General features: G+C 40.8%; 1 protein-coding gene across 1 annotated transcript in view; it reads right to left on the bottom strand.

Annotated features, from left to right (window-relative positions):
• Positions 1-26,384, bottom strand: part of FUT8 (fucosyltransferase 8) — a 678,563-nt gene that overhangs the window by 7,506 nt on the left and 644,673 nt on the right. The window lies entirely within an intron of this gene.

The raw sequence follows: 26,384 nt of genomic DNA, 5'->3' as shown, positions 1-26,384 counted from the left end.
GGTGCCTTACCATAACACTTATACACAATTTGGCTGCCAGAAGTCTCTAAAACTATCGTATAGTAGATCTACACTGAAGAGACTGAAATTCAATGACGCCGCTCTGCTCAGTGAATATTGGACAGCAGAGAGAAGTCACATGACCGGCAGAGAGAGGAAACTATGCAGCAAGCAGTCTGTCAGCCTGTTCTAGCTAAGCAAGCAAAGAAAACCTACTGCCAAATGTTAAGTTTATACATAAATCCATGTATAAAACATAAGCCCCACACACATACTAATAAAGTATTTCAACAACATTAGCCCAAAGAGGAAAAACCCTCAAAATGCCAATAAATACACCCCTCACCACACCCACAATTCAGTTTAACGAATAGCCAAGTAGTGGGGTGATAGAAAAAAGGAGTAAAAAGCATAAAAAAAGGAACTGGAAATATAATTGTGCTTTATACAAAAAAACATAACCACCATAAAAAGGGTGGGTCTCATGGACTCTTGCCAATATAAAAAAAAATAATTTATCAGGTAAGTTCTTACATAAATTATGATTTCTTTCATTTAATTGGCAAGAGTCTGTGAGCTAGTGACGTGTGGGATAGTAATACCCAAGATGTGGAACTCCACAAAAGAGTTACTAGAGAGGGAGGGATAAAAATAAAAACAGCCATTTTCCGCGGAAAAAAATAAATCCACATCCAAAAAAAAAAGTTTTTCTCATAATTGAAAAGAAAAAAACTTAAAACATAAGCAGAGGAATCAAACTGAAACAGCTGCCTGAAGAACTTTTCTACCAAAAAACTGCTTCCGAAGAGGCAAATACATCAAAACGGTAGAATTTAGTAAATGTATGCAAAGAAGACCAAGTAGCTGCTTTGCAAACCTGATCAACTGAAGCTTCATTCTTAAAAGCCCACAAAGTGGAGACTGATCTAGTAGAATGAGCTGTGATTCTCTGAGGCACGGCCTGATCCGACTCCAAATAAGCCTGATGAATCAAAAGCTTTAACCAAGATGCCAAGGAAATGGCAGAAGCTTTCTGACCTTTCCTAGAACCAGACTAGAAGAGTTCCTGAAATATTTAGTAGCTTCAACATAATATTCCAAGGCACTTACAACATCCAGAGAATGTAAGGATCTCTCCATAGAATTTTTAGGATTAGGATACAAAGATGGAACAACAATTTCCCTATTAATGTTGTTAGAATTCACAACTGGTAAAAATGTAAATGAAGTCCGCAAAACTGCCATATCTTGATGGAAAATCAGAAAAGGCGACTCACAAGAAAGAGCAGATAATTCAGAAACTCTTCTAGCAGAAGAGATAGCCAAAAGGAACAACACTTTCCAAGAAAGTAGTTTGATATCCAAAGAATGCATAGGCTCAAAAGGAGGAGCCTGTAAAGCCTTTAAAACCAAATTAAGACTCCAAGGAGGAGAGATTGATTTAATGGTAGGCTTGATACGGACCAAAGCCTGTACAAAAGAGTGAATATCAGGAATCTTAGCAATCTTTCTGTGAAATAAAACAGAAAGGGTAGAAATTTGTCGCTTCAAGGAACTTGCAGAAAAACCTTTATTCAAACCATCCTGAATAAACTGTAAAATTCTAGGAATTCTAAAAGAATGCCAGGAGAATTTATGAGAAAAACACCATGAAATATAGGTCTTCCAAACTCCATAATAAATCTTCCTAGAAACAGATTTACGAGCCTGTAACATAGTATCAATCACTGAGTCAGAGAAACCTCTATGAATAAGCACTAAGCGTTCAATTTCCATACCTTCAAATTTAATGATTTGAGATCCTGATGGATAAACAGACCTTAAGACAGAAGGTCTGGTCTTAAAGGGACAGTATACACTCATTTTCATATAACTGCATGTAAGACACTACTATAAAGAATAACATGCACAAATCCTGCATAAAACTGTTTAAAAACTTACTTAGAAGCTTTTCAGGTAGCTGGAAAGCCCACTGCAAGTGGGAAATAAGACACTCTCCCCTCCCCCTTCTTTTGCATATGAAAAGACCCTTTACACAAACAGGAGCAAGATGGAGTAGGTAGCTGACGGTATTCTCATAAATCTTTGGGGCTTGGTTAGGAGTCTGAAAATCAGAGCAATGTTATTAAAAAAATAAGCAAAACTATACATTTTAAAAAACAAACAAAAAAAAAACCCCTTTATGGGCTAGATAAATAGATCATCTACAAAACATTTATGCAAAGAAAAAATGAGTGTATAATGTCCCTTTAAAGGAAGTGGCCAAGGTTGACAACTGGACATCCGGACAAGCGCCGCATACCAGAACCTGTGAGGCCATGCTGGTGCTACTAGAAACACAAACAAATGTTCCATGATGATCTTGGAGATTGGAAGAAGAACTAGAGGCGGGAAGATATAAGCAGGTTGGTAAAACCAAGGAACTGCTAACGCATCCACCGACTGAGGATCCCTGGACCTGGATAGGTACCTGGGAAGTTTCTTGTTTAGATGGGAAGCCATCAGATCTATTTCTGAAAGACCCCACATCTGAACAATCTGAAAAAACACATCTGGATGGAGCGACCACTCCCCCGGATGTAAAGTCTGACGGCTGAGATAATCCGTTTCCCAATTGTCTACACATGGGATATGTACCGCAGAAATTAGACAAGAACTGGATTCTGCCCAAGAAAGTATCCAAGATACTTCTTTCATAGCTAGGGGACTGTCCCACCCTGATGATTGACATATGCCACAGTTGTGATATTGTCTGTCTGAAAACAAATGAATGGTTCTCTCTTCAACAGAGGCCAAACCTGAAGAGCCCTGAAAATAGCACTCTAAAATATTGATTGTTAACCTCGCCTCTTGAGATTTCCAAACCCCTTGTGCTGTCAGGGATCCCCAGACAGCTCCCCAACCTGAAAGACTTGCATCTGTTGTGATTACAGTCCAGGTTGGACGAATAAAAGAGACCCCTAGAATTATACAATGGTGATAGTCAGAGAAAGTTGAACATTGGGATTTAAGGATATTTAAGGATATTAATTGTGATATTGTGATATTTTTGTATAATCCCTGCACCATTGATTCAGCATACAAAGCCGGAGAGGTCTCATATGAAAACGAGCAAAGGGGATCACGACCGATACTGCAGTCATGAGACCTAGAACTTCCATGCACATAGCCAATGAAGGGAATGATTGAGACTGAAGGTTCCGACAAGCAGAAACCAATGTCATGGACACTGAATCTATCTGGAAACCTAAAAAGGTGACCCTTGTCTGAGGAATCAAAGAACTTTTTGGTAAATTGATCCTGCAGCCATGTCTTTGAAGAAACAACACTAGTTGATTTGTGTGAGATTCGGCAGAATGTAAAGACTGAGCTAATACCAAGATATCGTCCAAATAAGGAAACACTGCAATACCCTGTTCTCTGATTACAGAGAGTAGGGCACCAAGAACCTTTGAAAAAAATTCTTGGAGCTGTCGCTAGGCCAAATGGAAGAGCGACAAATTGGTAATGCTTGTCTAGAAAAGAGAATCTCAGAAACCAATAGTGGTCTGGATGAATCGGAATATGAAGATATGCATCCTGTAAGTCTATCGTGGACATATAATGACCTTGCTGAACAAAAGGCAGAATAGTCCTTATAGTCACCATTTTGAAAGTTGGCACTCTTACAAAACGGTTAAAAATTTTCAGATCCAGAACTAGCCTGAATGAATATTCTTTCTTTGGGACAATGAATAGATTTGACTAAAACCCCAGACCCTGTTCCTGAAATGGAACTGGTATAATTACCCCTGAAAGCTCTAGATCTGAAACATACTTCAGAAAAGCCTGAGCCTTCAGTGGACTTGCTGGAACATGTGAGAGAAAAAATCTTCTCACAGGAGGTCTTAGGTCTCTGAATCCTATTCGATACTCTTGAGAGACAATGCTCTGAATCCATTGATTTTGGACAGAATCTGCCCAAAATGCAGACTTGGGGGCTGGCTTTGATTTCTTAAATGGCTTGGATTTATTCCAACTTGAAGAAGGTTTCCAATTGGAACCAGAATCTTTGGGGGAAGGATTTGCTTCCTGTTCCTTATTCTGTCGAAAAGAACAAAAACGTTTAGAAGCTTTAGATTTTCCCTTAGATCTTTTATCCTGAGGTAAAAAAAAAACTCCCTTCCCCACAGTAACAATTGAAATAATTGAATCCAAATAAATTGTTACCTTGGAAAGAAAGATAGTAATCTAGACTTAGATACCATGTCAGCATTCCAATATTTAAGCCACAAAGGTCGTCTAGCTAAAATAGCTAAAGACATAGATTTAACATAAATTTTGATGATATCAAAAATAGCATCACAGATAAAATGATTAGCATGTTGAAGCAAGCAAACAATGCTAGACAAATCAGGATCTGTTTCCTGTTGCGCTAAGCTTTCCAACCAAAATGTTGATGCAGCCGCAACATCAGCCATAGAAATGGTAGGCCCAAGAAGATAGCCAGAATATAAATAAGCTTTCCTTAGATAAGATTGAAGTTTTCTATCTAAAGGGTCCTTAAAGGAAGTACTATCTTCCATAGGGATAGTAGTACGTTTGGCAAGAGAAGAAATAGCCCCATCAACTTTGGGGATTTTTTCCCAAAACTCCAATCTAATTGCTGGCAAAGGATACAACTTGTTAAACCTAGAAGAAGGAATAAAAGAAGTACCAGGCCTATTCTATTCCTTTGAAATCATATCAGAAATAACATCAGGAACTGGAAAAACCTCTGGAGTAACCACAGGAGGTTTATAAACAGAATTTAAACGTTTACTAGTTTTAGTATCAAGAGGACTAGTTTCCTCAATATCCAAAGTAATCAACACCTCTTTTAACAAGAAACGAATATACTCCATCTTAAAGAGATAAGAAGATTTGTCAGTGTCAATATCTGAGGTAGGATCTTCCGAATCAGATAGATCCTCATCAGAGGAGGATAATATGTATGTCGGTCATTTGAAATTTCATCAACTTTATGAGTTTTAAAAGACCTTTTACGTTTATTAGAAGGTGGAATAGCAGACAAAGCCTTCTGAATGGCATCAGCAATACAATCTTTTATATTCACAGGGATATCATGTACATTAGATGTTGAAGGAACAACAGGCATTGCACTAGTACTGATGGATACATTCTCTGCATGTAAAAGCTTATCATGACAACTATTACATACTACAGCTGGAGATATAATCTCAGCTAACTTACAACAGATACACTTAGCTTTGGTAGAACTGTTATCAGGCAGCAGGGAAACAACAGTGGTTTCTGAGACAGGATCAGATTGAGACATCTTACAAATGTAAGAGAAAAAACAACATATAAAGCAAAATTATCAATTTCCTTATATGGCAGTTTCAGGAATGGGAAGAAAATGCAAACAGCATTACCCTCTGAGCATAGAAAAAGGCAAGAGTCATATAGGATGTGGGGTTTAAATAATTAAATTATTTGGCGCCAAGTATGACGCACAAAACAAAATTAAATTTGTTTGGCGCCAACTACATTAGGAAATGACGCAACTCGCTTCATGGCAGACGCAACCTTGCAAGGAAACCCGGCGTCAACTAAGACGCCGGAATTGACGAATTTGCATCACCAAACGTACCTTTGCGCCAAAAAATTCTTGCACCAAGAATAACGCAATAAACACCAGCATTTTGCGACCTCGCGACCCTAATTTTCCCGTGAAAATTAATGAAAAAGCAGTCAATTTGAAGACAGACTATACCCCAGGTAAGAAAAAATAACTTCCTAAATATGTTTCCCAATTTTGAAACTGATAGTCTGCAACAGAAAAAAACATAATTTATGTAAGAACTTACCTGATAAATTCATTTCTTTCATATTAGCAAGAGTCCATGAGCTAGTGACGTATGGGATATACATTCCTACCAGGAGGGGCAAAGTTTCCCAAACCTCAAAATGCCTATAAATACACCCCTCACCACACCCACAAATCAGTTTAACGAATAGCCAAGAAGTGGGTTGATAAGAAAAAAGTGCGAAAGCATAAAAAATAAGGAATTGGAATAATTGTGCTTTATACAAAAAAATCATAACAACCATAAAAAAGGGTGGGCCTCATGGACTCTTGCTAATATGAAAGAAATGAATTTATCAGGTAAGTTCTTACATAAATTATGTTTTCTTTCATGTAATTAGCAAGAGTCCATGAGCTAGTGACGTATGGGATAATGAATACCCAAGATGTGGAACTTCCACGCAAGAGTCACTAGAGAGGGAGGGATAAAAATAAAGACAGCCAATTCCGCTGAAAAACCATCCACACCCCAAAATAAAGTTTCAATCTTATAATAAAAATATAAGCAGAAGAATCAAACTGAAACAGCTGCCTGAAGTACTTTTCTACCAAAAACTGCTTCAGAAGAATAAAACACATCAAAATGGTAGAATTTAGTAAAAGTATGCAAAGAAGACCAAGTTGCTGCTTTGCAAATCTGATCAACCGAAGCTTCATTCCTAAATGCCCAGGAAGTAGAAACTGAACTAGTAGAATGAGCTGTAATCCTTTGAGGCGGAGTTTTACCCGACTCAACATAAGCATGATGAATCAAAGACTTTAACCAAGATGCCAAAGAAATGGCAGAAGCCTTCTGGCCTTTCCTGGAACCGGAAAAGATAACAAAAAGACTAGAAGTCTTTCGGAAAGCTTTAGTAGCTTCAACATAATATTTCAAAGCTCTGACTACATCCAAAGAATGCAACAATCTTTCCTTAGAATTCTTAGGATTAGGACATAATGAAGGAACCACAATTTCTCTACTAATGTTGTTAGAATTCACAACCTTAGGTAAAAATTTAAATGAAGTTCGCAACACCGCCTTATCCTGATGAAAAATCAGAAAAGGAGACTCACGAGATAGAGCAGATAATTCAGAAACTCTTCTAGCAGAAGAGATGGCCAAAAGAAACAAAACTTTCCAAGAAAGTAATTTAATATCCAGCGAATGCATAGGTTCAAAAGGAGGAGCTTGAAGAGCCCCCAAAACCAAATTCAAACTCCAAGGAGGAGAAATTGACTTAATGACAGGTTTTATACGAACCAAAGCCTGTACAAAACAATGAATATCAGGAAGATTAGCAATCTTTCTGTGAAACAACACAGACAGAGCAGAAATTTGTCCTTTCAAGACACTTGCAGACAAACCTTTATCCAGACCATCCTGAAGAAACTGTAAAATTCTAGGAATTCTAAAAGAATGCCAAGAAAAATGATGAGAAGAACACCAAGAAATGTAAGTCTTCCAGACTCGATAATATATCTTCCTAGACACAGATTTACGAGCCTGTAACATAGTATTAATTACGGAGTCAGAGAAACCTCTATGACTGAGAATCAAGCGTTCAATCTCCAAACCTTCAAATTTAATGATTTGAGATCCTGATGGAAAAAAGGACCTTGCGATAGAAGGTCTGGTCTTAACGGAAGAGTCCACGGTTGACAAGTAGCCATCCGAACAAGATCCGCATACCAAAACCTGTGAGGCCATGCTGGAGCCACCAGCAGAACAAACGAACGCTCCTTTAGAATCTATGAAATCACTCTTGGAAGAAAAACTAGAGGCGGAAAGATATAGGCAGGATGATACTTCCAAGGAAGTGACAATGCATCCACTGCTTCCGCCTGAGGATCCCTGGATCTGGACAGATACCTGGGAAGCTTCTTGTTTAGATGAGAAGCCATCAGATCTATTTCTGGAAGTCCCCAGATTTGAACAATCTGAAGAAATACCTCTGGGTGAAGAGACCATTCGCCCGGATGTAAAGTCTGGCGACTCAGATAATCCGCTTCCCAATTGTCTATACCTGGGATGTGAACCGCAGAAATAAGACAGGAGCTGGATTCCGCCCATGCAAGTATTCGAGATACTTCTTTCATAGCCAGAGGACTGTGAGTCCCTCCTTGATGATTGACATATGCCACGGTTGTGACATTGTCTGTTTGAAAACAAATGAAAGACTCTCTCTTTAGAAGCGGCCACGACTGAAGAGCTCTGAAAATCGCACGGAGTTCCAAAATGTTGATTGGTAATCTCGCCTCCTGAGATTCCCAAACCCCCTGCGCTGTCAGAGACCCCCATACAGCTCCCCAACCTGTCAGACTTGCATCTGTCGAGATCACAGTCCAGGTCGGAAGAACAAAAGAAGCCCCCTGAACTAAACGATGATGGTCTGTCCACCACGTCAGAGAGTGTCGTACAATCGGTTTTAAAGATATTAATTGTGATATCTTTGTATAATCCCTGCACCACTGGTTCAGCATACAAAGCTGAAGAGGTCGCATGTGAAAACGAGCAAAGGGGATCACGTCCGATGCAGCAGTCATAAGACCTAGAATTTCCATGCATAAGGCTACCGAAGGGAATGATTGAGACTGAAAGTTTCGACAAGCTGAAACCAATTTCAGACGTCTTTTGTCCGTCAAAGACAGAGTCATGGACACTGAATCTATCTGGAAACCTAAAAAGGTTACCTTTGTCTGAGGAATCAATGAACTCTTTGGTAAATTGATCCTCCAACCATGTTCTTGAAGAAACGATACAAGTCGATTCGTATGAGATTCTGCTAAATGTGAAGACTGAGCAAGTACCAAGATATCGTCCAAATAAGGAAATACCACAATACCCTGTTCTCTGATTACAGATAGCAGGGCACCTAGAACCTTTGTAAAAATCCTTGGAGCTGTTGCTAGGCCAAACGGCAGAGTCACAAACTGGTAATGCTTGTCTAGAAAAGAGAATCTCAGAAACTGAAAATGATCTGGATGAATCGGAACATGCAGATATGCATCCTGTAAATCTATTGTGGACATATAATGCCCTTGCTGAACAAAAGGCAGAATAGTCCTTATAGTTACCATTTTGAATGTTGTTATTCTTACATAACGATTCAATATTTTTAAATCCAGAACTGGTCTGAAGGAATTCTCCTTCTTTGGTACAATGAATAGATTTGAGTAAAACCCCAGACCCTGTTCCAGAACTTGAACTGGGACAATTACTCCAGCCAACTCTAGATCTGAAACACATTTCAGAAACGCTTGAGTCTTCACTGGATTTATTGGAACGCGAGAAAGAAAAAATCTTCTTGCAGGAGGCCTTATCTTGAAACCTATTCCGTACCCTTGTGAAAACAGAATTTATGTTTACCTGATAAATTTCTTTCTCCAACGGTGTGTCCGGTCCACGGCGTCATCCTTACTTGTGGGATATTCTCTTCCCCAACAGGAAATGGCAAAGAGCCCAGCAAAGCTGGTCACATGATCCCTCCTAGGCTCCGCCTACCCCAGTCATTCGACCGACGTTAAGGAGGAATATTTGCATAGGAGAAACCATATGGTACCGTGGTGACTGTAGTTAAAGAAAATAAAATATCAGACCTGATTAAAAAAAAACCAGGGCGGGCCGTGGACCGGACACACCGTTGGAGAAAGAAATTTATCAGGTAAACATAAATTCTGTTTTCTCCAACATAGGTGTGTCCGGTCCACGGCGTCATCCTTACTTGTGGGAACCAATACCAAAGCTTTAGGACACGGATGAAGGGAGGGAGCAAATCAGGTCACCTAAATGGAAGGCACCACGGCTTGCAAAACCTTTCTCCCAAAAATAGCCTCAGAAGAAGCAAAAGTATCAAACTTCTAAAATTTGGTAAAAGTGTGCAGTGAAGACCAAGTCGCTGCCCTACATATCTGATCAACAGAAGCCTCGTTCTTGAAGGCCCATGTGGAAGCCACAGCCCTAGTGGAATGAGCTGTGATTCTTTCGGGAGGCTGCCGTCCGGCAGTCTCGTAAGCCAATCTGATGATGCTTTTAATCCAAAAAGAGAGAGAGGTAGAAGTTGCTTTTTGACCTCTCCTTTTACCTGAATAAACAACAAACAAGGAAGATGTTTGTCTAAAATCCTTTGTAGCATCTAAATAGAATTTTAGAGCGCGAACAACATCCAAATTGTGCAACAAACGTTCCTTCTTTGAAACTGGTTTTGGACACAGAGAAGGTACGATAATCTCCTGGTTAATGTTTTTGTTAGAAACAACTTTTGGAAGAAAACCAGGTTTAGTACGTAAAACCACCTTATCTGCATGGAACACCAGATAAGGAGGAGAACACTGCAGAGCAGATAATTCTGAGACTCTTCTAGCAGAAGAAATCGCAACTAAAAACAAAACTTTCCAAGATAATAACTTAATATCAACGGAATGTAAGGGTTCAAACGGAACCCCCTGAAGAACTGAAAGAACTAAATTGAGACTCCAAGGAGGAGTCAAAGGTTTGTAAACAGGCTTGATTCTAACCAGAGCCTGAACAAAGGCTTGAACATCTGGCACAGCTGCCAGCTTTTTTGTGAAGTAATACCGACAAGGCAGAAATCTGTCCCTTCAGGGAACTTGCAGATAATCCTTTTTCCAATCCTTCTTGAAGGAAGGATAGAATCCTAGGAATCTTAACCTTGTCCCAAGGGAATCCTTTAGATTCACACCAACAGATATATTTTTTCCAAATTTTGTGGTAAATCTTTCTAGTCACAGGCTTTCTGGCCTGAACAAGAGTATCGATCACAGAATCTGAGAATCCTCGCTTCGATAAAATCAAGCGTTCAATCTCCAAGCAGTCAGCTGGAGTGAAACCAGATTCGGATGTTCGAACGGACCCTGAACAAGAAGGTCTCGTCTAAAAGGTAGCTTCCAAGGTGGAGCCGATGACATATTCACCAGATCTGCATACCAAGTCCTGCGTGGCCACGCAGGAGCTATCAAGATCACCGACGCCCTCTCCTGCTTGATCCTGGCTATCAGCCTGGGGATGAGAGGAAATGGCGGGAACACATAAGCTAGTTTGAAGGTCCAAGGTGCTACTAGTGCATCCACTAGAGCCGCCTTGGGATCCCTGGATCTGGCCCCGTAGCAAGGAACTTTGAAGTTCTGACGAGAGGCCATCAGATCCATGTCTGGAATGCCCCACAGGTGAGTGACTTGGGCAAAGATTTCCGGATGGAGTTCCCACTCCCCCGGATGCAATGTCTGACGACTCAGAAAATCCGCTTCCCAATTTTCCACTCCTGGGATGTGGATAGCAGACAGGTGGCAGGAGTGAGACTCCGCCCAAAGAATAATTTTGGTTACTTCTTCCATCGCTAGGGAACTCCTTGTTCCCCCCTGATGGTTGATGTACGCAACAGTCGTCATGTTGTCTGATTGAAACCGTATGAACCTGGTCCTCGCAAGCTGGGGCCAGGCCTGGAGAGCATTGAATATCGCTCTCAGTTCCAGAATATTTATCGGTAGAAGAGATTCTTCCCGAGACCAAAGACCCTGAGCTTTCAGGGATCCCCAGACCGCGCCCCAGCCTATCAGACTGGCGTCGGTCGTGACAATGACCCACTCTGGTCTGTGGAACATCATCCCTTGAGACAGATTGTCCAGGGACAGCCACCAACGGAGTGAGTCTCTGGTCCTCTGATTTACTTGTATCTTCGGAGACAAGTCTGTATAGTCCCCATTCCACTGACTGAGCATGCACAGTTGTAATGGTCTTAGATGAATGCGCGCAAAAGGAACTATGTCCATCGCCGCCACCATCAACCCGATCACTTCCATGCACTGAGCTATGGAAGGAAGAGGAACGGAATGAAGTATCCGACAAGAGTCCAGAAGCTTTGTTTTTCTGGCCTCTGTTAGAAAGATCCTCATTTCTAAGGAGTCTATAATTGTTCCCAAGAAGGGAACCCTTGTTGACGGGGATAGAGAACTCTTTTCCACGTTCACTTTCCAGCCGTGAGATCTGAGAAAGGCCAGGACAATGTCCGTGTGAGCCTTTGCTTGAGGAAGGGACGACGCTTGAATCAGAATGTCGTCCAGGTAAGGTACTACTGCAATGCCCCTTGGTCTTAGCACCGCTAGAAGGGACCCTAGTACCTTTGTGAAAATCCTTGGAGCAGTGGCTAATCCGAAAGGAAGCGCCACGAACTGGTAATGTTTGTCCAGGAATGCAAACCTTAGGAACCGATGATGTTCCTTGTGGATAGGAATATGTAGATACGCATCCTTTAAATCCACCGTGGTCATAAATTGACCTTCCTGGATGGAAGGAAGGATAGTTCGAATGGTTTCCATCTTGAACGATGGGACCTTGAGAAATTTGTTTAAGATCTTGAGATCTAGGATTGGTCTGAACGTTCCCTCTTTTTTGGGAACTATGAACAGATTGGAGTAGAACCCCATCCCTTGTTCTCTTAATGGAACAGGATGAATCACTCCCATTTTTAACAGGTCTTCTACACAATGTAAGAACGCCTGTCTTTTTATGTGGTCTGAAGACAACTGCGACTTGTGGAACCTCCCTCTTGGGGGAAGTCCCTTGAATTCCAGAAGATAACCCTGGGAGACTATTTCTAGCGCCCAAGGATCCAGAACATCTCTTGCCCAAGCCTGAGCGAAGAGAGAGAGTCTGCCCCCCACCAGATCCGGTCCCGGATCGGGGGCCAATATTTCATGCTGTCTTGGTAGCAGTGGCAGGTTTCTTGGCCTGCTTTCCCTTGTTCCAGCCTTGCATTGGTCTCCAAGCTGGCTTGGCCTGAGAAGTATTACCCTCTTGCTTAGAGGACGTAGCACCTTGGGCTGGTCCGTTTTTACGAAAGGGACGAAAATTAGGTCTATTTTTTGCCTTGAAGGGCCGATCCTGAGGAAGGGCGTGGCCCTTACCCCCAGTGATATCAGAGATAATCTCTTTCAAGTCAGGACCAAACAGCGTTTTCCCCTTGAAAGGAATGTTTAGTAGCTTGTTCTTGGAAGACGCATCAGCCGACCAAGATTTCAACCAAAGCGCTCTGCGCGCCACAATAGCAAACCCAGAGTTCTTAGCCGCTAACTTAGCCAATTGCAAAGAGGCGTCTAGAGTGAAAGAATTAGCCAATTTGAGAGCATTGATTCTGTCCATAATCTCCTCATAAGGAGGAGAGTCACTATCGAGCACCTTAAGCAGTTCATCAAACCAGAAATATGCGGCTGTAGTGACAGGGACAATGCATGAAATGGGTTGTAGAAGGTAACCCTGCTGAACAAACATCTTTTTAAGCAAACCTTCTAATTTTTTATCCATAGGATCTTTGAAAGCACAACTATCCTCTATGGGAATAGTGGTGCGTTTGTTTAAAGTAGAAACCGCTCCCTCGACCTTGGGGACTGACTGCCATAAGTCCTTTCTGGGGTCGACCATAGGAAACAATTTTTTAAATATGGGGGGAGGGACGAAAGGAATACCGGGCCTTTCCCATTCTTTATTAACAATGTCCGCCACCCGCTTGGGTATAGGAAAAGCTTCTGGGAGCCCCGGCACCTCTAGGAACTTGTCCATTTTACATAGTTTCTCTGGGATGACTAAATTTTCACAATCATCCAGAGTGGATAATACCTCCTTAAGCAAAATGCGGAGATGTTCCAATTTAAATTTAAATGTAATCACATCAGATTCAGCCTGCTGAGAAATGTTCCCTAAATCAGTAATTTCTCCCTCAGACAAAACCTCCCTGGCCCCCTCAGATTGGGTTAGGGGCCCTTCAGAGATATTAATATCAGCGTCGTCATGCTCTTCAGTAACTAAAACAGAGCAGCCACGCTTACGCTGACAAGGGTTCATTTTGGCTAAAATGTTTTTGACAGAATTATCCATTACAGCCGTTAATTGTTGCATAGTAAGGAGTATTGGCGCGCTAGATGTACTAGGGGCCTACTGAGTGGGCAAGACTCGTGTAGACGAAGGAGGGAATGATGCAGTACCATGCTTACTCCCCTCACTTGAGGAATCATCTTGGGCATCATTGTCATTATCACATAAATCACATTTATTTAAATGAATAGGAATTCTGGCTTCCCCACATTCAGAACACAGTCTATCTGGTAGTTCAGACATGTTAAACAGGCATAAACTTGATCAGAAAGTACAAAAAACGTTTTAAAATAAAACCGTTACTGTCACTTTAAATTTTAAACTGAACACACTTTATTACTGCAATTGCGAAAAAACATGAAGGAATTGTTCAAAATTCACCAAATTTTCACCACAGCGTCTTAAAGCCTTGAAAATATTGCACACCAATTTTGGAAGCTTTAACCCTTAAAATAACGGAACCGGAGCCGTTTTAAGCTTTAAACCCCTTTACAGTCCCTGGTATCTGCTTTGCTGAGACCCAACCAAACCCAAAGGGGAATACGATACCAAATGACGCCTTCAGAAGTCTTTTATAAGTATCAGAGCTCCTCTCACATGCGACTGCATGCCATGCCTCTCAAAAACAAGTGCGCAACACCGGCGCGAAAATGAGACTCTGCCTATGCTTTGGGAAAGCCCCTAAAGAATAAGGTGTCTAAAACAGTGCCTGCCGATATTATTAAATCAAAATACCCAGAATAAATGATTCCTCAAGGCTAAATAAGTGTTAATATCAATCGATTTAGCCCAAAAAAAGTCTACAGTTTAAATAAGCCCTTGTGAAGCCCTTATTTACAATCGTAATAAACATGGCTTACCGGATCCCATAGGGAAAATGACAGCTTCCAGCATTACATCGTCTTGTTAGAATGTGTCATACCTCAAGCAGCAAGAGACTGCAAACTGTTCCCCCAACTGAAGTTAATTGCTCTCAACAGTCCTGTGTGGAACAGCCATGGATTTTAGTTACGGTTGCTAAAATCATTTTCCTCATACAAACAGAATTCTTCATCTCTTTTCTGTTTCTGAGTAAATAGTACGTACCAGCACTATTTGAAAATAACAAACTCTTGATTGAATAATGAAAAACTACAGTTAAACACTAAAAAACTCTAAGCCATCTCCGTGGAGATGTTGCCTGTACAACGGCAAAGAGAATGACTGGGGTAGGCGGAGCCTAGGAGGGATCATGTGACCAGCTTTGCTGGGCTCTTTGCCATTTCCTGTTGGGGAAGAGAATATCCCACAAGTAAGGATGACGCCGTGGACCGGACACACCTATGTTGGAGAAACAATGTTCTGAATCCAAAGACTGTGAATCGAATTGATCCAAATTTCTTTGAAAAATCGTAATCTGCCCCCTACCAGCTGGGCTGGAATGAGGGCCGCACCTTCATGTGGACTTGGGAGCTGGCTTTGGTTTTCTAAAAGGCTTGGATTTATTCCAGACTGGAGATGGTTTCCAAACAGAAACTGTTCCTGTAGAGGAAGGATCAGGCTTTTGTTCCTTATTCTGACGAAAGGAACGAAAACGATTAGCAGCCCTATATTTACCTTTAGATTTTTTATCCTGTGGTAAAAAAGTTCCTTTCCCCCCAGTAACAGTTGAAATAATAGAATCCAACTGTGAACCAAACAATTTATTACCTTGGAAAGAAAGGGAAAGCAAAGTTGACTTAGAAGACATATCAGCATTCCAAGTTTTAAGCCATAAAGGTCTTCTAGCTAAAATAGCTAAAGACATATACCTGATATCAACCCTAATGATATCAAAGATGGCATCACAAATAAAGTTATTAGCATGTTGAAGAAGATTAACAATGCTATGAGAATTATGATCTGTTACTTGTTGTGCTAAAGCCTCCAACCAGAAAGTTGAAGCTGCAGCAACATCCGCCAAAGATATAGCAGGTCTAAGAAGATTACCTGAACATATATAAGCTTTCCTTAGAAAAGATTCAATTTTCCTATCTAAAGGATCCTTAAAAGAAGTACTATCTGCCGTAGGAATAGTAGTACATTTAGCAAGAGTAGAGATAGCCCCATCAACTTTAGGGATTTTGTCCCAAAACTCTAATCTGTCAGATGGCACAGGATACAACTTTTTAAATCTTTTAGAAGGAGTAAAAGAATTACCCAGATTATTCCATTCCCTGGAAATTACTTCAGAAATAGCATCAGGGACGGGAAAAACTTCCGGAATAACTACAGGAGGTTTAAAAACCGTATTTAAACGTTTAGATTTAGTATCAAGAGGACCAGATTCCTCTATTTCTAATGCAATTAAGACTTCTTTAAGTAAAGAACGAATAAATTCCATTTTAAATAAATATGAAGATTTATCAGTGTCAATTTCTGAAACAGAATCCTCTGAACCAGAGAAATCATCATCAGAAACAGAATCAGAATGATGATGTTCATTTAAAAATTCATCTGATAAATGAGAAGTTTTAAAAGACTTTTTACGTTTACTGGAAGGAGGAATAACAGACATAGCCTTCCTAATAGATTTAGAAACAAAATCTCTTATGTTAACAGGAACACCCTGAGTATTAGATGTTGATGGAACAGCAACAGGTAATGGAACATTACTAAAGGAAATATTATCTGCATTAGCAAGTTTATCATGACATTCATCCCAAACAACAGCCGGAGGGACAGTTACCACAAGTTTACAACAAATGCACTTAACTTTGGTAGATCCATCATCAGGCAGCGAATTTCCAGAAGTAGCTTCTGATCCAGGGTCAATCTGAGACATCTTGCAATATGTAATAGAAAAAACAACATATAAAGCAAAATTATCAAATTCCTTAAATGACAGTTTCAGGAATGGGAAAAAATGCCAATGAACAAGCTTCTAGCAACCAGAAGCAAATAAACAATGAGACTTAAATAATGTGGAGACAATAATGACGCCCATATTTTTTAGCTCCAAAAAAGACGCCCACATTATTTGGCGCCTAAATGCTTTAGCGCCAAAAATGACGCCACATCCGTTGCCGCCGACATCTTTGGTGCAAAAAACGTCAAAAAAATTACGCACATACAAACAACTTCCGGTGACGCCGGAAATGACTACGAAATGTTTTTTTTTTTTTGCGCCAAAAAAGTCTTTGCCAAGAATGACGCAATAAAATGAAGCATTTTCAGCCCCCGCGAGCCTAGCAGCCCACAGGAAAAAAGTCAAATTTAAGGTAAGAATTTTTTTTTATTATTCAAATGCATTATCCCAAATAATGAAACTGACTGTCTGAAATAAGGAATATTGAACATCCTGAATCAAGGCAAATAAATGTTTAAACACATATATTTAGAACTTTATATAAAAGTGCCCAACCATAGCTTAGAGTGTCACAGAAAATAAGACTTACTTACCCCAGGACACTCATCTACATGTAGTAGAAAGCCAAACCAGTACTGAAACGAGAATCAGTAGAGGTAATGGTATATATAAGAGTATATCGTCGATCTGAAAAGGGAGGTAAGAGATGAATCTCTACGACCGATAACAGAGAACCTATGAAATAGACCCCGTAGAAGGAGATCATTGAATTCAAATAGGCAATACTCTCCTCACATCCCTCTGACATTCACTGCACGCTGAGAGGAAAACCGGGCTCCAACCTGCTGCGAAGCGCATATCAACGTAGAATCTAGCACAAACTTACTTCACCACCTCCATGGGAGGCAAAGTTTGTAAAACTGATTTGTGGGTGTGGTGAGGGGTGTATTTATAGGCATTTTGAGGTTTGGGAAACTTTGCCCCTCCTGGTAGGAATGTATATCCCATACGTCACTAGCTCATGGACTCTTGCTAATTACATGAAAGAAATATATAAACCTGACTCATGGCAAATATAAGTATAATACATATATTTAAAACTTTATATTAATACATAAAGTGCCAAACCATAGCTGCCAAGTAAAGAAAAACATACTTATCGAAAGACACCCATCCACATATAGCAGATAGCCAAACTAGTACTGAAAAAGTAACAGTAGAGGTAATGGAATATGAGAGTAAATCGTCGATCTGAAAAGGGAGGTAGGAGATGAATCTCTACGACCGATAACAGAGAACCTTTGAAAAGATTTCCAGTGAGAAAAACCATAGAATCAATCGATGATACTCCCTTCACATCCCTCTGACATTCACTGTACTCTGAGAGGAAACGGGCTTCAAAATGCTGAGAAGAAAATATCAACAAAGAAAATCAAACACAAACTTACTTCACCACCTCCATAGGAGGCAAAGTTTGTAAAACTGAATTGTGGGTGTGGTGAGGGGTGTATTTATAGGCATTTTGAGGTTTGGGAAACTTTGCCCCTCCTGGTAGGAATGTATATCCCATACGTCACTAGCTCATGAATTTATTTCTTCAGACACCAAGCTTCACCTCCTCTATTGGCAGAGGCAAAGAGAATGACAGGGGATTATGGGTAGGGGAGTGACACTTAAACAGCTTTGCTGTGGCGCTCTTTGCCTCCCTATGCCTCAATATCGAGGCATCACTGCAATATCCTATAAGTGGCTGGAAGCGATAACAATCGCTTCCAGCGCTGGAAAACCCCGAGGGTACATCCTTGGCCATTAAGTGACAGTTTTTGTAGGACGTACCCTGTACGTCGTTGGTCCTTAAGGGGTTAAAGGGATATTAAACAGTACTCCTTTTGTAAAAACAAATATGTTAAATCAAAGTAAACATGAAAAGAAACAGACTGTGTTAAAAAACAAACAGCAAACAACTTACATGTTTTCTTGTTATATGAGCACATAGAATTTCTCCCTGTAGCCCCTGCTCTCAGGTAGATAAGAGAGGACTGAGCATGAGCAAACCAGACAATTACTGTCTCTCTATAATTAATTGAATAGTAAACTATTTCCAGTTACTCTAGAAGATTTATGACTTCTATCTAGATAAGCCTTCCTGTAAAACCACAGTCTCATTGTAGGGATGTGACAGTAATGGACACTGCACAAATGAAGTTAAAAAAAATAAATAAAAGGTAAAATCATTTTAAAATGATGCATATTACATATTGCAATTATATCTATTAAAGGGACAGTAAACACCTTGCAAGACATTTCTGTTGTGCTGCTAAGTCTAACGGCTAGATTTAGAGTTTTGCGGCCAAAGGGGTGCGTTAGCTACGCGTGTTTCCCCCCCCGCACCTTTTAAATAACGCTGGTATGCTTACGGACGCGGCCAGCTTCAAAAACGTGCTCATGCACGATATCCCCATAGGAAACAATGGGGCAGTTTGAGCTGTAAAAAAACCTAACACCTGCAAAAAAGCAGTGTTCAGCTCCTAACGCAGCCCCATTGTTTCCTATGGGGAAACAGTTTCTAAGTCTGCACCTAACACCCTAACATGTACCCCGAGTCTAAACACCCCTAACCTTACACTTATTAACCCCTAATCTGCCAACCCCGCTATCGCTGACACCTGCATTATACAGTTAACCCCTAATCTGCTGCTCCGGACACCGCCGCCATCTACATTATCCCTATGAACCCCTAATCTGCTGCCCCCAAGTCGCCGACACCTACATTATAATTATTAACCCCTAATCTGCCCCCCCCCCCAACGTCGCCGCTACCTACCTACAATTATTAACTCCTAATCTGCCGACCGGACCTCGCCGCTACTCTAATAAATGTATTAACTCTAAAGCTAAGTCTAACCCTAACACCCCCCTAACTTAAATATAATTTTATTCTAATGAAATAAATTAACTCTTATTAAATAAATTAATCCTATTTAAAACTAAATACTTACCTATAAAATAAACCCTAATATAGCTACAATATAACGAATAATTATATTGTAGCTATTTTAGGATTTATATTTCTTTTACAGGCAACTTTGTATTTATTTTAACTAGGTACAATAGCTATTAAATAGTTATTTACTATTTAATAGCTACCTAGTTAAAATAATTACAAAATTACCTGTAAAATAAGTACTAACCTAAGTTACAATTGAACCTAACACTACACTATCAATAAATTAATTAACTAAACTACCTACAATTATCTACAATTAAATCAACTAAACTAAATTACACAAAAAACCCCCACTAAATTACAAAAAATAAAAAAAGATTACAAGAATTTTAAACTAATTACACCTACTCTAAGCCCCCTAAAAAAATAACAAATCCATCCAAAATAAAAAAAATGCCCTACCCTATGTGGGGCATGCCCCAAAGTAAACAGCTCTTTTGCCTGTAAAAAAAACCTACAATACCCTCCCCCAACATTACAACCCACTACCCACATACCCCTAATCTAACCCACCCAAACCCCCCTTAAAAAACCTTACACTAAGCCCCTGAAGATCTTCCTACCTTATCTTCACCCAGCCGGGTATCACCGATCCGTCTAGAAGAGGGTCCGAAGTCTTCATCCTATTCGGCAGAAGAGCTCCTCTAGAGGGTCCGAAGTCTTCATCCTATCCGGGCAGAAGAGGACATCTGGACCGGCAGACATCTTCATCCAGACGGCATCTTCTATCTTCTTACATCCGGAGTGGGTCCATCTTGAAGCAGCCATCCTTCTTCTCCGACGTCCTAAGTCCGAATGAAGGTTCCTTTAAATGACGTCATCCAAGATGGCGTCCCTCGAATTCCGATTGGCTGATAGGATTCTATCAGCCAATCGGAATTAAGGTAGGAAAAATCTGATTGGCTGATTGAATCAGCCAATCAGATTAAAGTTCAATCCGATTGGCTGATCCAATCAGCCAATCAGATTGAGCTCGCATTCTATTAGGGGCAGCAGAATAGGGGTACATAGGGATAATGTAGGCGGCGGCGGTGTGGTTAAAAAAGGGGTTAAAAACCTTTATTAGAGTGGCAGCGATGTGGGGGGACCTCGGTTTAGGGGTACATAGGTAGTTTATGGGTGTTAGTGTACTTTAGAGCACAGTAGTTAAGAGCTTTATGAACCGGCGTTAGCCCAGAAAGCTCTTAACTCCTGACTTTTTTCTGCGGCTGGAGTTTTGTCGTTCGAGTTCTAACGCTCACTTCAGCCAAGACTCTAAATACCAGCGTTAGAAAGATCCCATTGAAAAGATAGGATACACAATTGACGTAAGGGGATCTGCGGTATGGAAAAGTCGCGGCTGGAAAGTGAGCGTTAGACCCTTTCCTGACTGACTCTAAATACCAGCGGCCGGCCAAAAGCAGCGTTAGGACCCCTTAACGCTGGTTTTGACGGCTAACGCAGAACTCTAAATCTAGGCGTTAATGTTTTAAAAACACATTAACATCCTTTTGACAGCAATTATTTATCAATAGGAAAACTCCACCCACCAGGAGAGAATCTGTTGTGAAAAGCAAATACAAAAGCATGTGATTAAGAGGCTGTCAATAGAGCCTTTGAAACAGCAGAAATTTAGGGGTTTAAATGTTATAAAGCATATTAATCTAACAATGCTGGTTGTGCAAAGATGGGGAATTTGTAGTAAAGGCAGACTGTCCCTTTAAGGAAAGATATAGGGAAAGAAACCTAACTTAACCCCTTCACGCCATTAGGACATTCCATGCCGTCCTAACAGTGCTGGGCTTTAATGCCGAAGGACAACATGGAACGTCCTACCTTATAAGGCATCCTGCAGCTTCTCCCTTTAAAACAACTTATGAGTAATGAACAAAATAATCACTTAAGCAGATATGGGGGTAAGGGGGTGCAGTGTTTATATTGAATAAATCGGATTATGAGGAGGAGGTCCTTACACAACTGAACAATGAGAATACCTATATGAAACTTACATTCAATAACCACTTTGAAGTTTAAGTTAGAGTTAACATCTTTGCTAGATATGGCAGTAGAATCAGGTTTGATTAACAAATAACTAGTGGAATATCTTTTGGTTAAGAACCAGTGCAAGCTGTTTTTTTGTATTGTTCCTAAAATTCAAAAGACATTGGTCAAGCCACCTGGGAGACTGATAGTGGCAAGTGTGGGATCTCTTTGTGAAAGAATAGGGGAATGGATCTTCCACCCATTGTAGTTTCCTTGCCAGGCTATATTAGAGATACTATGAATCTCTTACAACAACTTAAAGAGGAAAGAAAACTTCAAATGGGTTACTTTAGATGTTACAGCCTTATACTCCAGCATCCCCAATGAAAAAGGCTTACAAGCCATAACAGAAATGTTGAAGGTTTATACTGAATACATTGAAAATTTCATACAGTGACAGACCCTTTATTAAAACAAAATTATTTTATATTCAGGGGTACTTATCTGCAGATATGTGGTAAGACAATGGGGGCAAAGCATGCCCCATCAAACGCTACCATATACATTGTGGAATCCCACCATATCTTTGCAGATGACCATCTCTTTAAGGATAATCTCATACTGTGAGGGTGTTTTATAGAAAGATGATTTGATCATAATTTGGAGAGACACAGGAACGGATACACTTAGACCACTGGTTTTCAAACCTGTCCTCAGGCCTCCCTAAAAGTCCAGATTTTCAGGAATACCTTGGGTGACAGCAGGTAAAATAACCATGTTTACTAATCAGCTGACTATTTCACCAGTGTTCTAGTTCAAATATCCTCAAAATCTGGCCTTTTAAGGAGCCCCGAGGACAGGTTTGAAAACCAGTGACTTAAACTAACTGAATGACAATGACCAAAATCTAGAGTTTACATAAAAAGAGAATAATAAAACCATAGAATATTTAGATCTGAATTTAGAAATAGCAGATTACTCCATACTTACACCAACCTTCAGAAAACCAGTAGCTAGAAACAAAATATTAAGAGCAGATATATGCCATATCCAACACTTACAAGCACAGGTATGAACAGACTAGTGGAGAGAAGGTATAAAATACTCATACTGGAGAAAATCTGCAGACAGGTGGCTGATAAAGACAGGAACAATCTTTTAATTAAAGTACAAGTATTAAAAGAAAAATCAGAGAAACCTTTGTGACTAGATACAACAGACAATATTTCCAGATCAGTAAAAATTTACATAAAAAAAGATTTTGATCATTGATTTTTTTTTCTATACTGGTTCTTTACAGACTAAAAATAAAACCAACGCTTAAAAAGTGTATAAAATATAACTTTTCCTCCATCTTTGACACTCAACTGTATAGAGCTGTACGATTGTTTCTATATGTAATGACAGATATGTGATACATTTCTGGAATGTTTTTAAAAAACACTTGTGAATGTTCGTGCTTGTGCAGTGATCTCTGAGGAAGTGCATGTGCACATGCGAGAAATGCGTCAGATCTTATTTGCACCTTTCATTGCTATTCTGTAAACAGCTAACGGGAGGATATAACACCATACTGCAAATTTTTCAGCGTTCCCCTACAGACTGGAAGAAGCCCCTTCAGCAGATAGGAGGTACTACTGCGGACTATGATAGGAACCACCTGAACTGAGCAGAATAATCGAGTACGTATAAGAGGGGATCTTCCTGGACCCCTACATATAATTGCAAAAACAAAATTTATGCTTACCTGATAAATTTCTTTCTTTCGCGATGTACCGAGACCACGGATTCATCCTAACTTGTGGGATATTATCCTTCCTAACAGGAAGAGGCAAAGAGAGCACCACAGCAGAGCTGTCTATATAGCTCCCCCCTTAACTCCACCCCCCAGTCATTCGACCGAAGGCCAAGGAAGAAAAAGGAGAAACTATAGGGTGCAGAGGTGACTGAAGTTTTCAATAAAAAAATACTATCTGTCTTGAATAGACAGGGCGGGCCGTGGACTCGGTAGATCGCAAAAGAAAGAAATTTATCAGGTAAGCATCAATTTGGATTTTCTTTTGCAAGATGTACCGAGTCCACGGATTCATCCTTACTTGTGGGATACCAATACCAAAGCTTTAGGACACGGATGAAGGGAGGGGCAAGACAGGAACCTAAACGGAAGGCACCACTGCTTGCAAAACCTTTCTCCCAAAAATAGCCTTCGAAGAAGCAAAAGTATCAAATTTGTAAAATTTGGAAAATGTATGAAGCGAAGATCAAGTCGCAGCCTTACAAATCTGTTCAACAGAAGCATCATTTTTAAAAGCCCATGTGGAAGCCACCGCTCTAGTAGAGTGAGCAGTAATTCTTTCAGGAGGCTGCTGTCCAGCAGTCTCATAAGCCAAACGGATGATGCTTTTCAGCCAAAAGGAAAGAGAGGTAGCAGTAGCCTTTTGACCCCTACGTTTCCCAGAATAGACAACAAACAAAGAAGATGATTGACGAAAATCTTTGGTTGCCTGCAAATAGAACTTCAAAGCACGAACCACGTCCAAGTTGTGCAATAAACATTCCTTCTTAGAAGAAGGATTAGGACACAGAGAAGGAACAACAATCTCCTGATTGATATTCCTGTTAGTAACCACCTTAGGGAGGGACCCAGGTTTGGTACGCAAAACCACCTTATCAGCATGGAAAACAAGATAAGGCGAGTCACATTGTAATGCAGATAATTCAGAAACCCTTCGAGCTGAAGAGATAGCAACTAGAAACAGAACTTTCCAAGATAGAATTTTAATATCTATGGAATGCATGGGTTCAAACGGAACCCCCTGAAGAACATTAAGAACTAAATTTATACTCAATGGCGGAGCAACAGGTTTAAACACAGGCTTGATTCTAACTAAAGCCTGACAAAAGGCCCGAACGTCTGGGACATCTGCCAGACGCTTGTGCAATAGAATAGACAGAGCAGATATTTGTCCTTTTAATGAACTAGCTGACAATCCTTTCTCCAATCCTTCTTGAAGAAAGGACAAAATCCTAGGAATCCTGATCTTACTCCATGAGTAGCCTTTGGATTCGCACCAAAAAAGATATTTACGCCATATCTTATGATAGATTTTCCTGGTGACAGGCTTTCAAGCCTGAATCAAGGTATCTATGACCGACTCAGAGAAACCCCGCTTTGATAGAATAAAACGTTCAATCTCCAAGCAGTCAGTTGCAGAGAAATTAGATTTGGATGCTTCAACGGACCTTGAATTAGAAGGTCCTGTCGCAGTGGCAGAGTCCATGGTGGCAGAGATGACATGTCCACCAGGTCTGCATACCAAGTCCTGCGTGGCCACGCAGGCGCTATCAAAATCACTGAAGCTCTCTCCTGTTTGATTCTGGCAAACAGACGCGGAAGGAGAGGGAAAGGTGGAAACACATAAGCCAGGTTGAATGACCAAGTTACTGCTAGAGCATCTATCAGTACTGCCTGAGTATCCCTGGACCTGGATCCGTAACAAGGAAGTTTGGCATTCTGACGAGATGCCATCAGATCCAATTCTGGTGTGCCCCATAGCTGAACCAGTTGAGCAAACACCTCCGGATGGAGCTCCCACTCCCCCGGATGAAAAGTCAGACTACTTAGAAAATCTGCCTCCCAGTTCTCTACCCCTGGGATATAGATCGCTGATAGATGGCAAGAGTGAGTCTCTGCCCATCGGATTATCCTGGAAACTTCCATCATCGCCAAGGAACTCCTTGTTCCCCCCTGATGATTGACATAAGCTACAGTCGTGATGTTGTCCGACTGAAATCTGATGAATCCTGCCGAAGCCAGATGAGGCCACGCCTGAAGAGCATTGAATATCGCTCTTAATTCCAGAATATTTATCGGTAGGAGGGCCTCCTCCTGAGTCCACAAATCGTCACTATAACCCACGCTGGCCTGCGGAAACACATTCCCGGGATAGGTGATCTTGTGACAGCCACCAAAGAAGAGAGAGTCTCTGGTCTCTTGATCCAGATTTATCTGAGGAGATAAATCTGCATAATCCCCATTCCACTGTTTGAGCATGCATAGTTGCAGTGGTCTGAGATGCAAGCGAGCAAACGGAACTATGTCCATTGCCACTACCATAAGTCCGATTACCTCCATACACTGAGCCACTGACGGCCGAGGAATGGAATGAAGAGCTCGGCAGGTGGTTAAAATCTTTGATATTCTGACCTCCGTCAGAAAAATTTTCATGTCCACCGAATCTATCAGAGTTCCCAGGAATGGAACTCTTGTGAGAGGAATAAGAGAACTCTTTCACGTTTACCTTCCACCCATGAGATCTTAGAAAGGCCAACACTAAGTCCGTGTGAGACTTGGCTAGTTGGAAAGTCGACGCTTGAATTAGGATGTCATCTACACAAGGCGCCACTGCTATGCCCCGCGGCCTTAGGACCGCCAGAAGGGACCCTAGCAACTTTGTGAAGATTCTTGGCGCTGTGGCCAACCCGAAGGGAAGAGCCACAAACTGGTAATGCCTGTCCAGAAAGGCAAACCTGAGGAACTGCTTATGATCTTTGTGGATAGGAATGTGTAGATACGCATCCTTTAAATCCACGGTGGTCATATATTGACCCTCCTGGATCATTGGTAAAATAGTCCGAATGGTCTCCATCTTGAAGGATGTAACTTTTAGGAATTGGTTTAGGATCTTGAGATCTAGAATTGGTCTGAAGGTTCCCTCTTTTTTGGGAACCACAAACAGATTGGAGTAGAAACCTTGTCCCTGTTCTGCTTTCGGAACTGGGCAGATCACTCCCATGGTAAAAAGGTCTTCTACACAGCGTAAGAATGCCTCTCTTTTTGTCTGGTTTATAGACAATTGAGAAAGATGGAATC

The sequence above is a fragment of the Bombina bombina genome, chromosome 1, assembly GCF_027579735.1.
Source record: "Bombina bombina isolate aBomBom1 chromosome 1, aBomBom1.pri, whole genome shotgun sequence".
Classification (NCBI taxonomy): Eukaryota; Metazoa; Chordata; class Amphibia; order Anura; family Bombinatoridae; genus Bombina; species Bombina bombina.
Note: the sequence above shows the minus strand (reverse complement) of the source record. Positions and strands in the feature narration are given on the sequence as shown.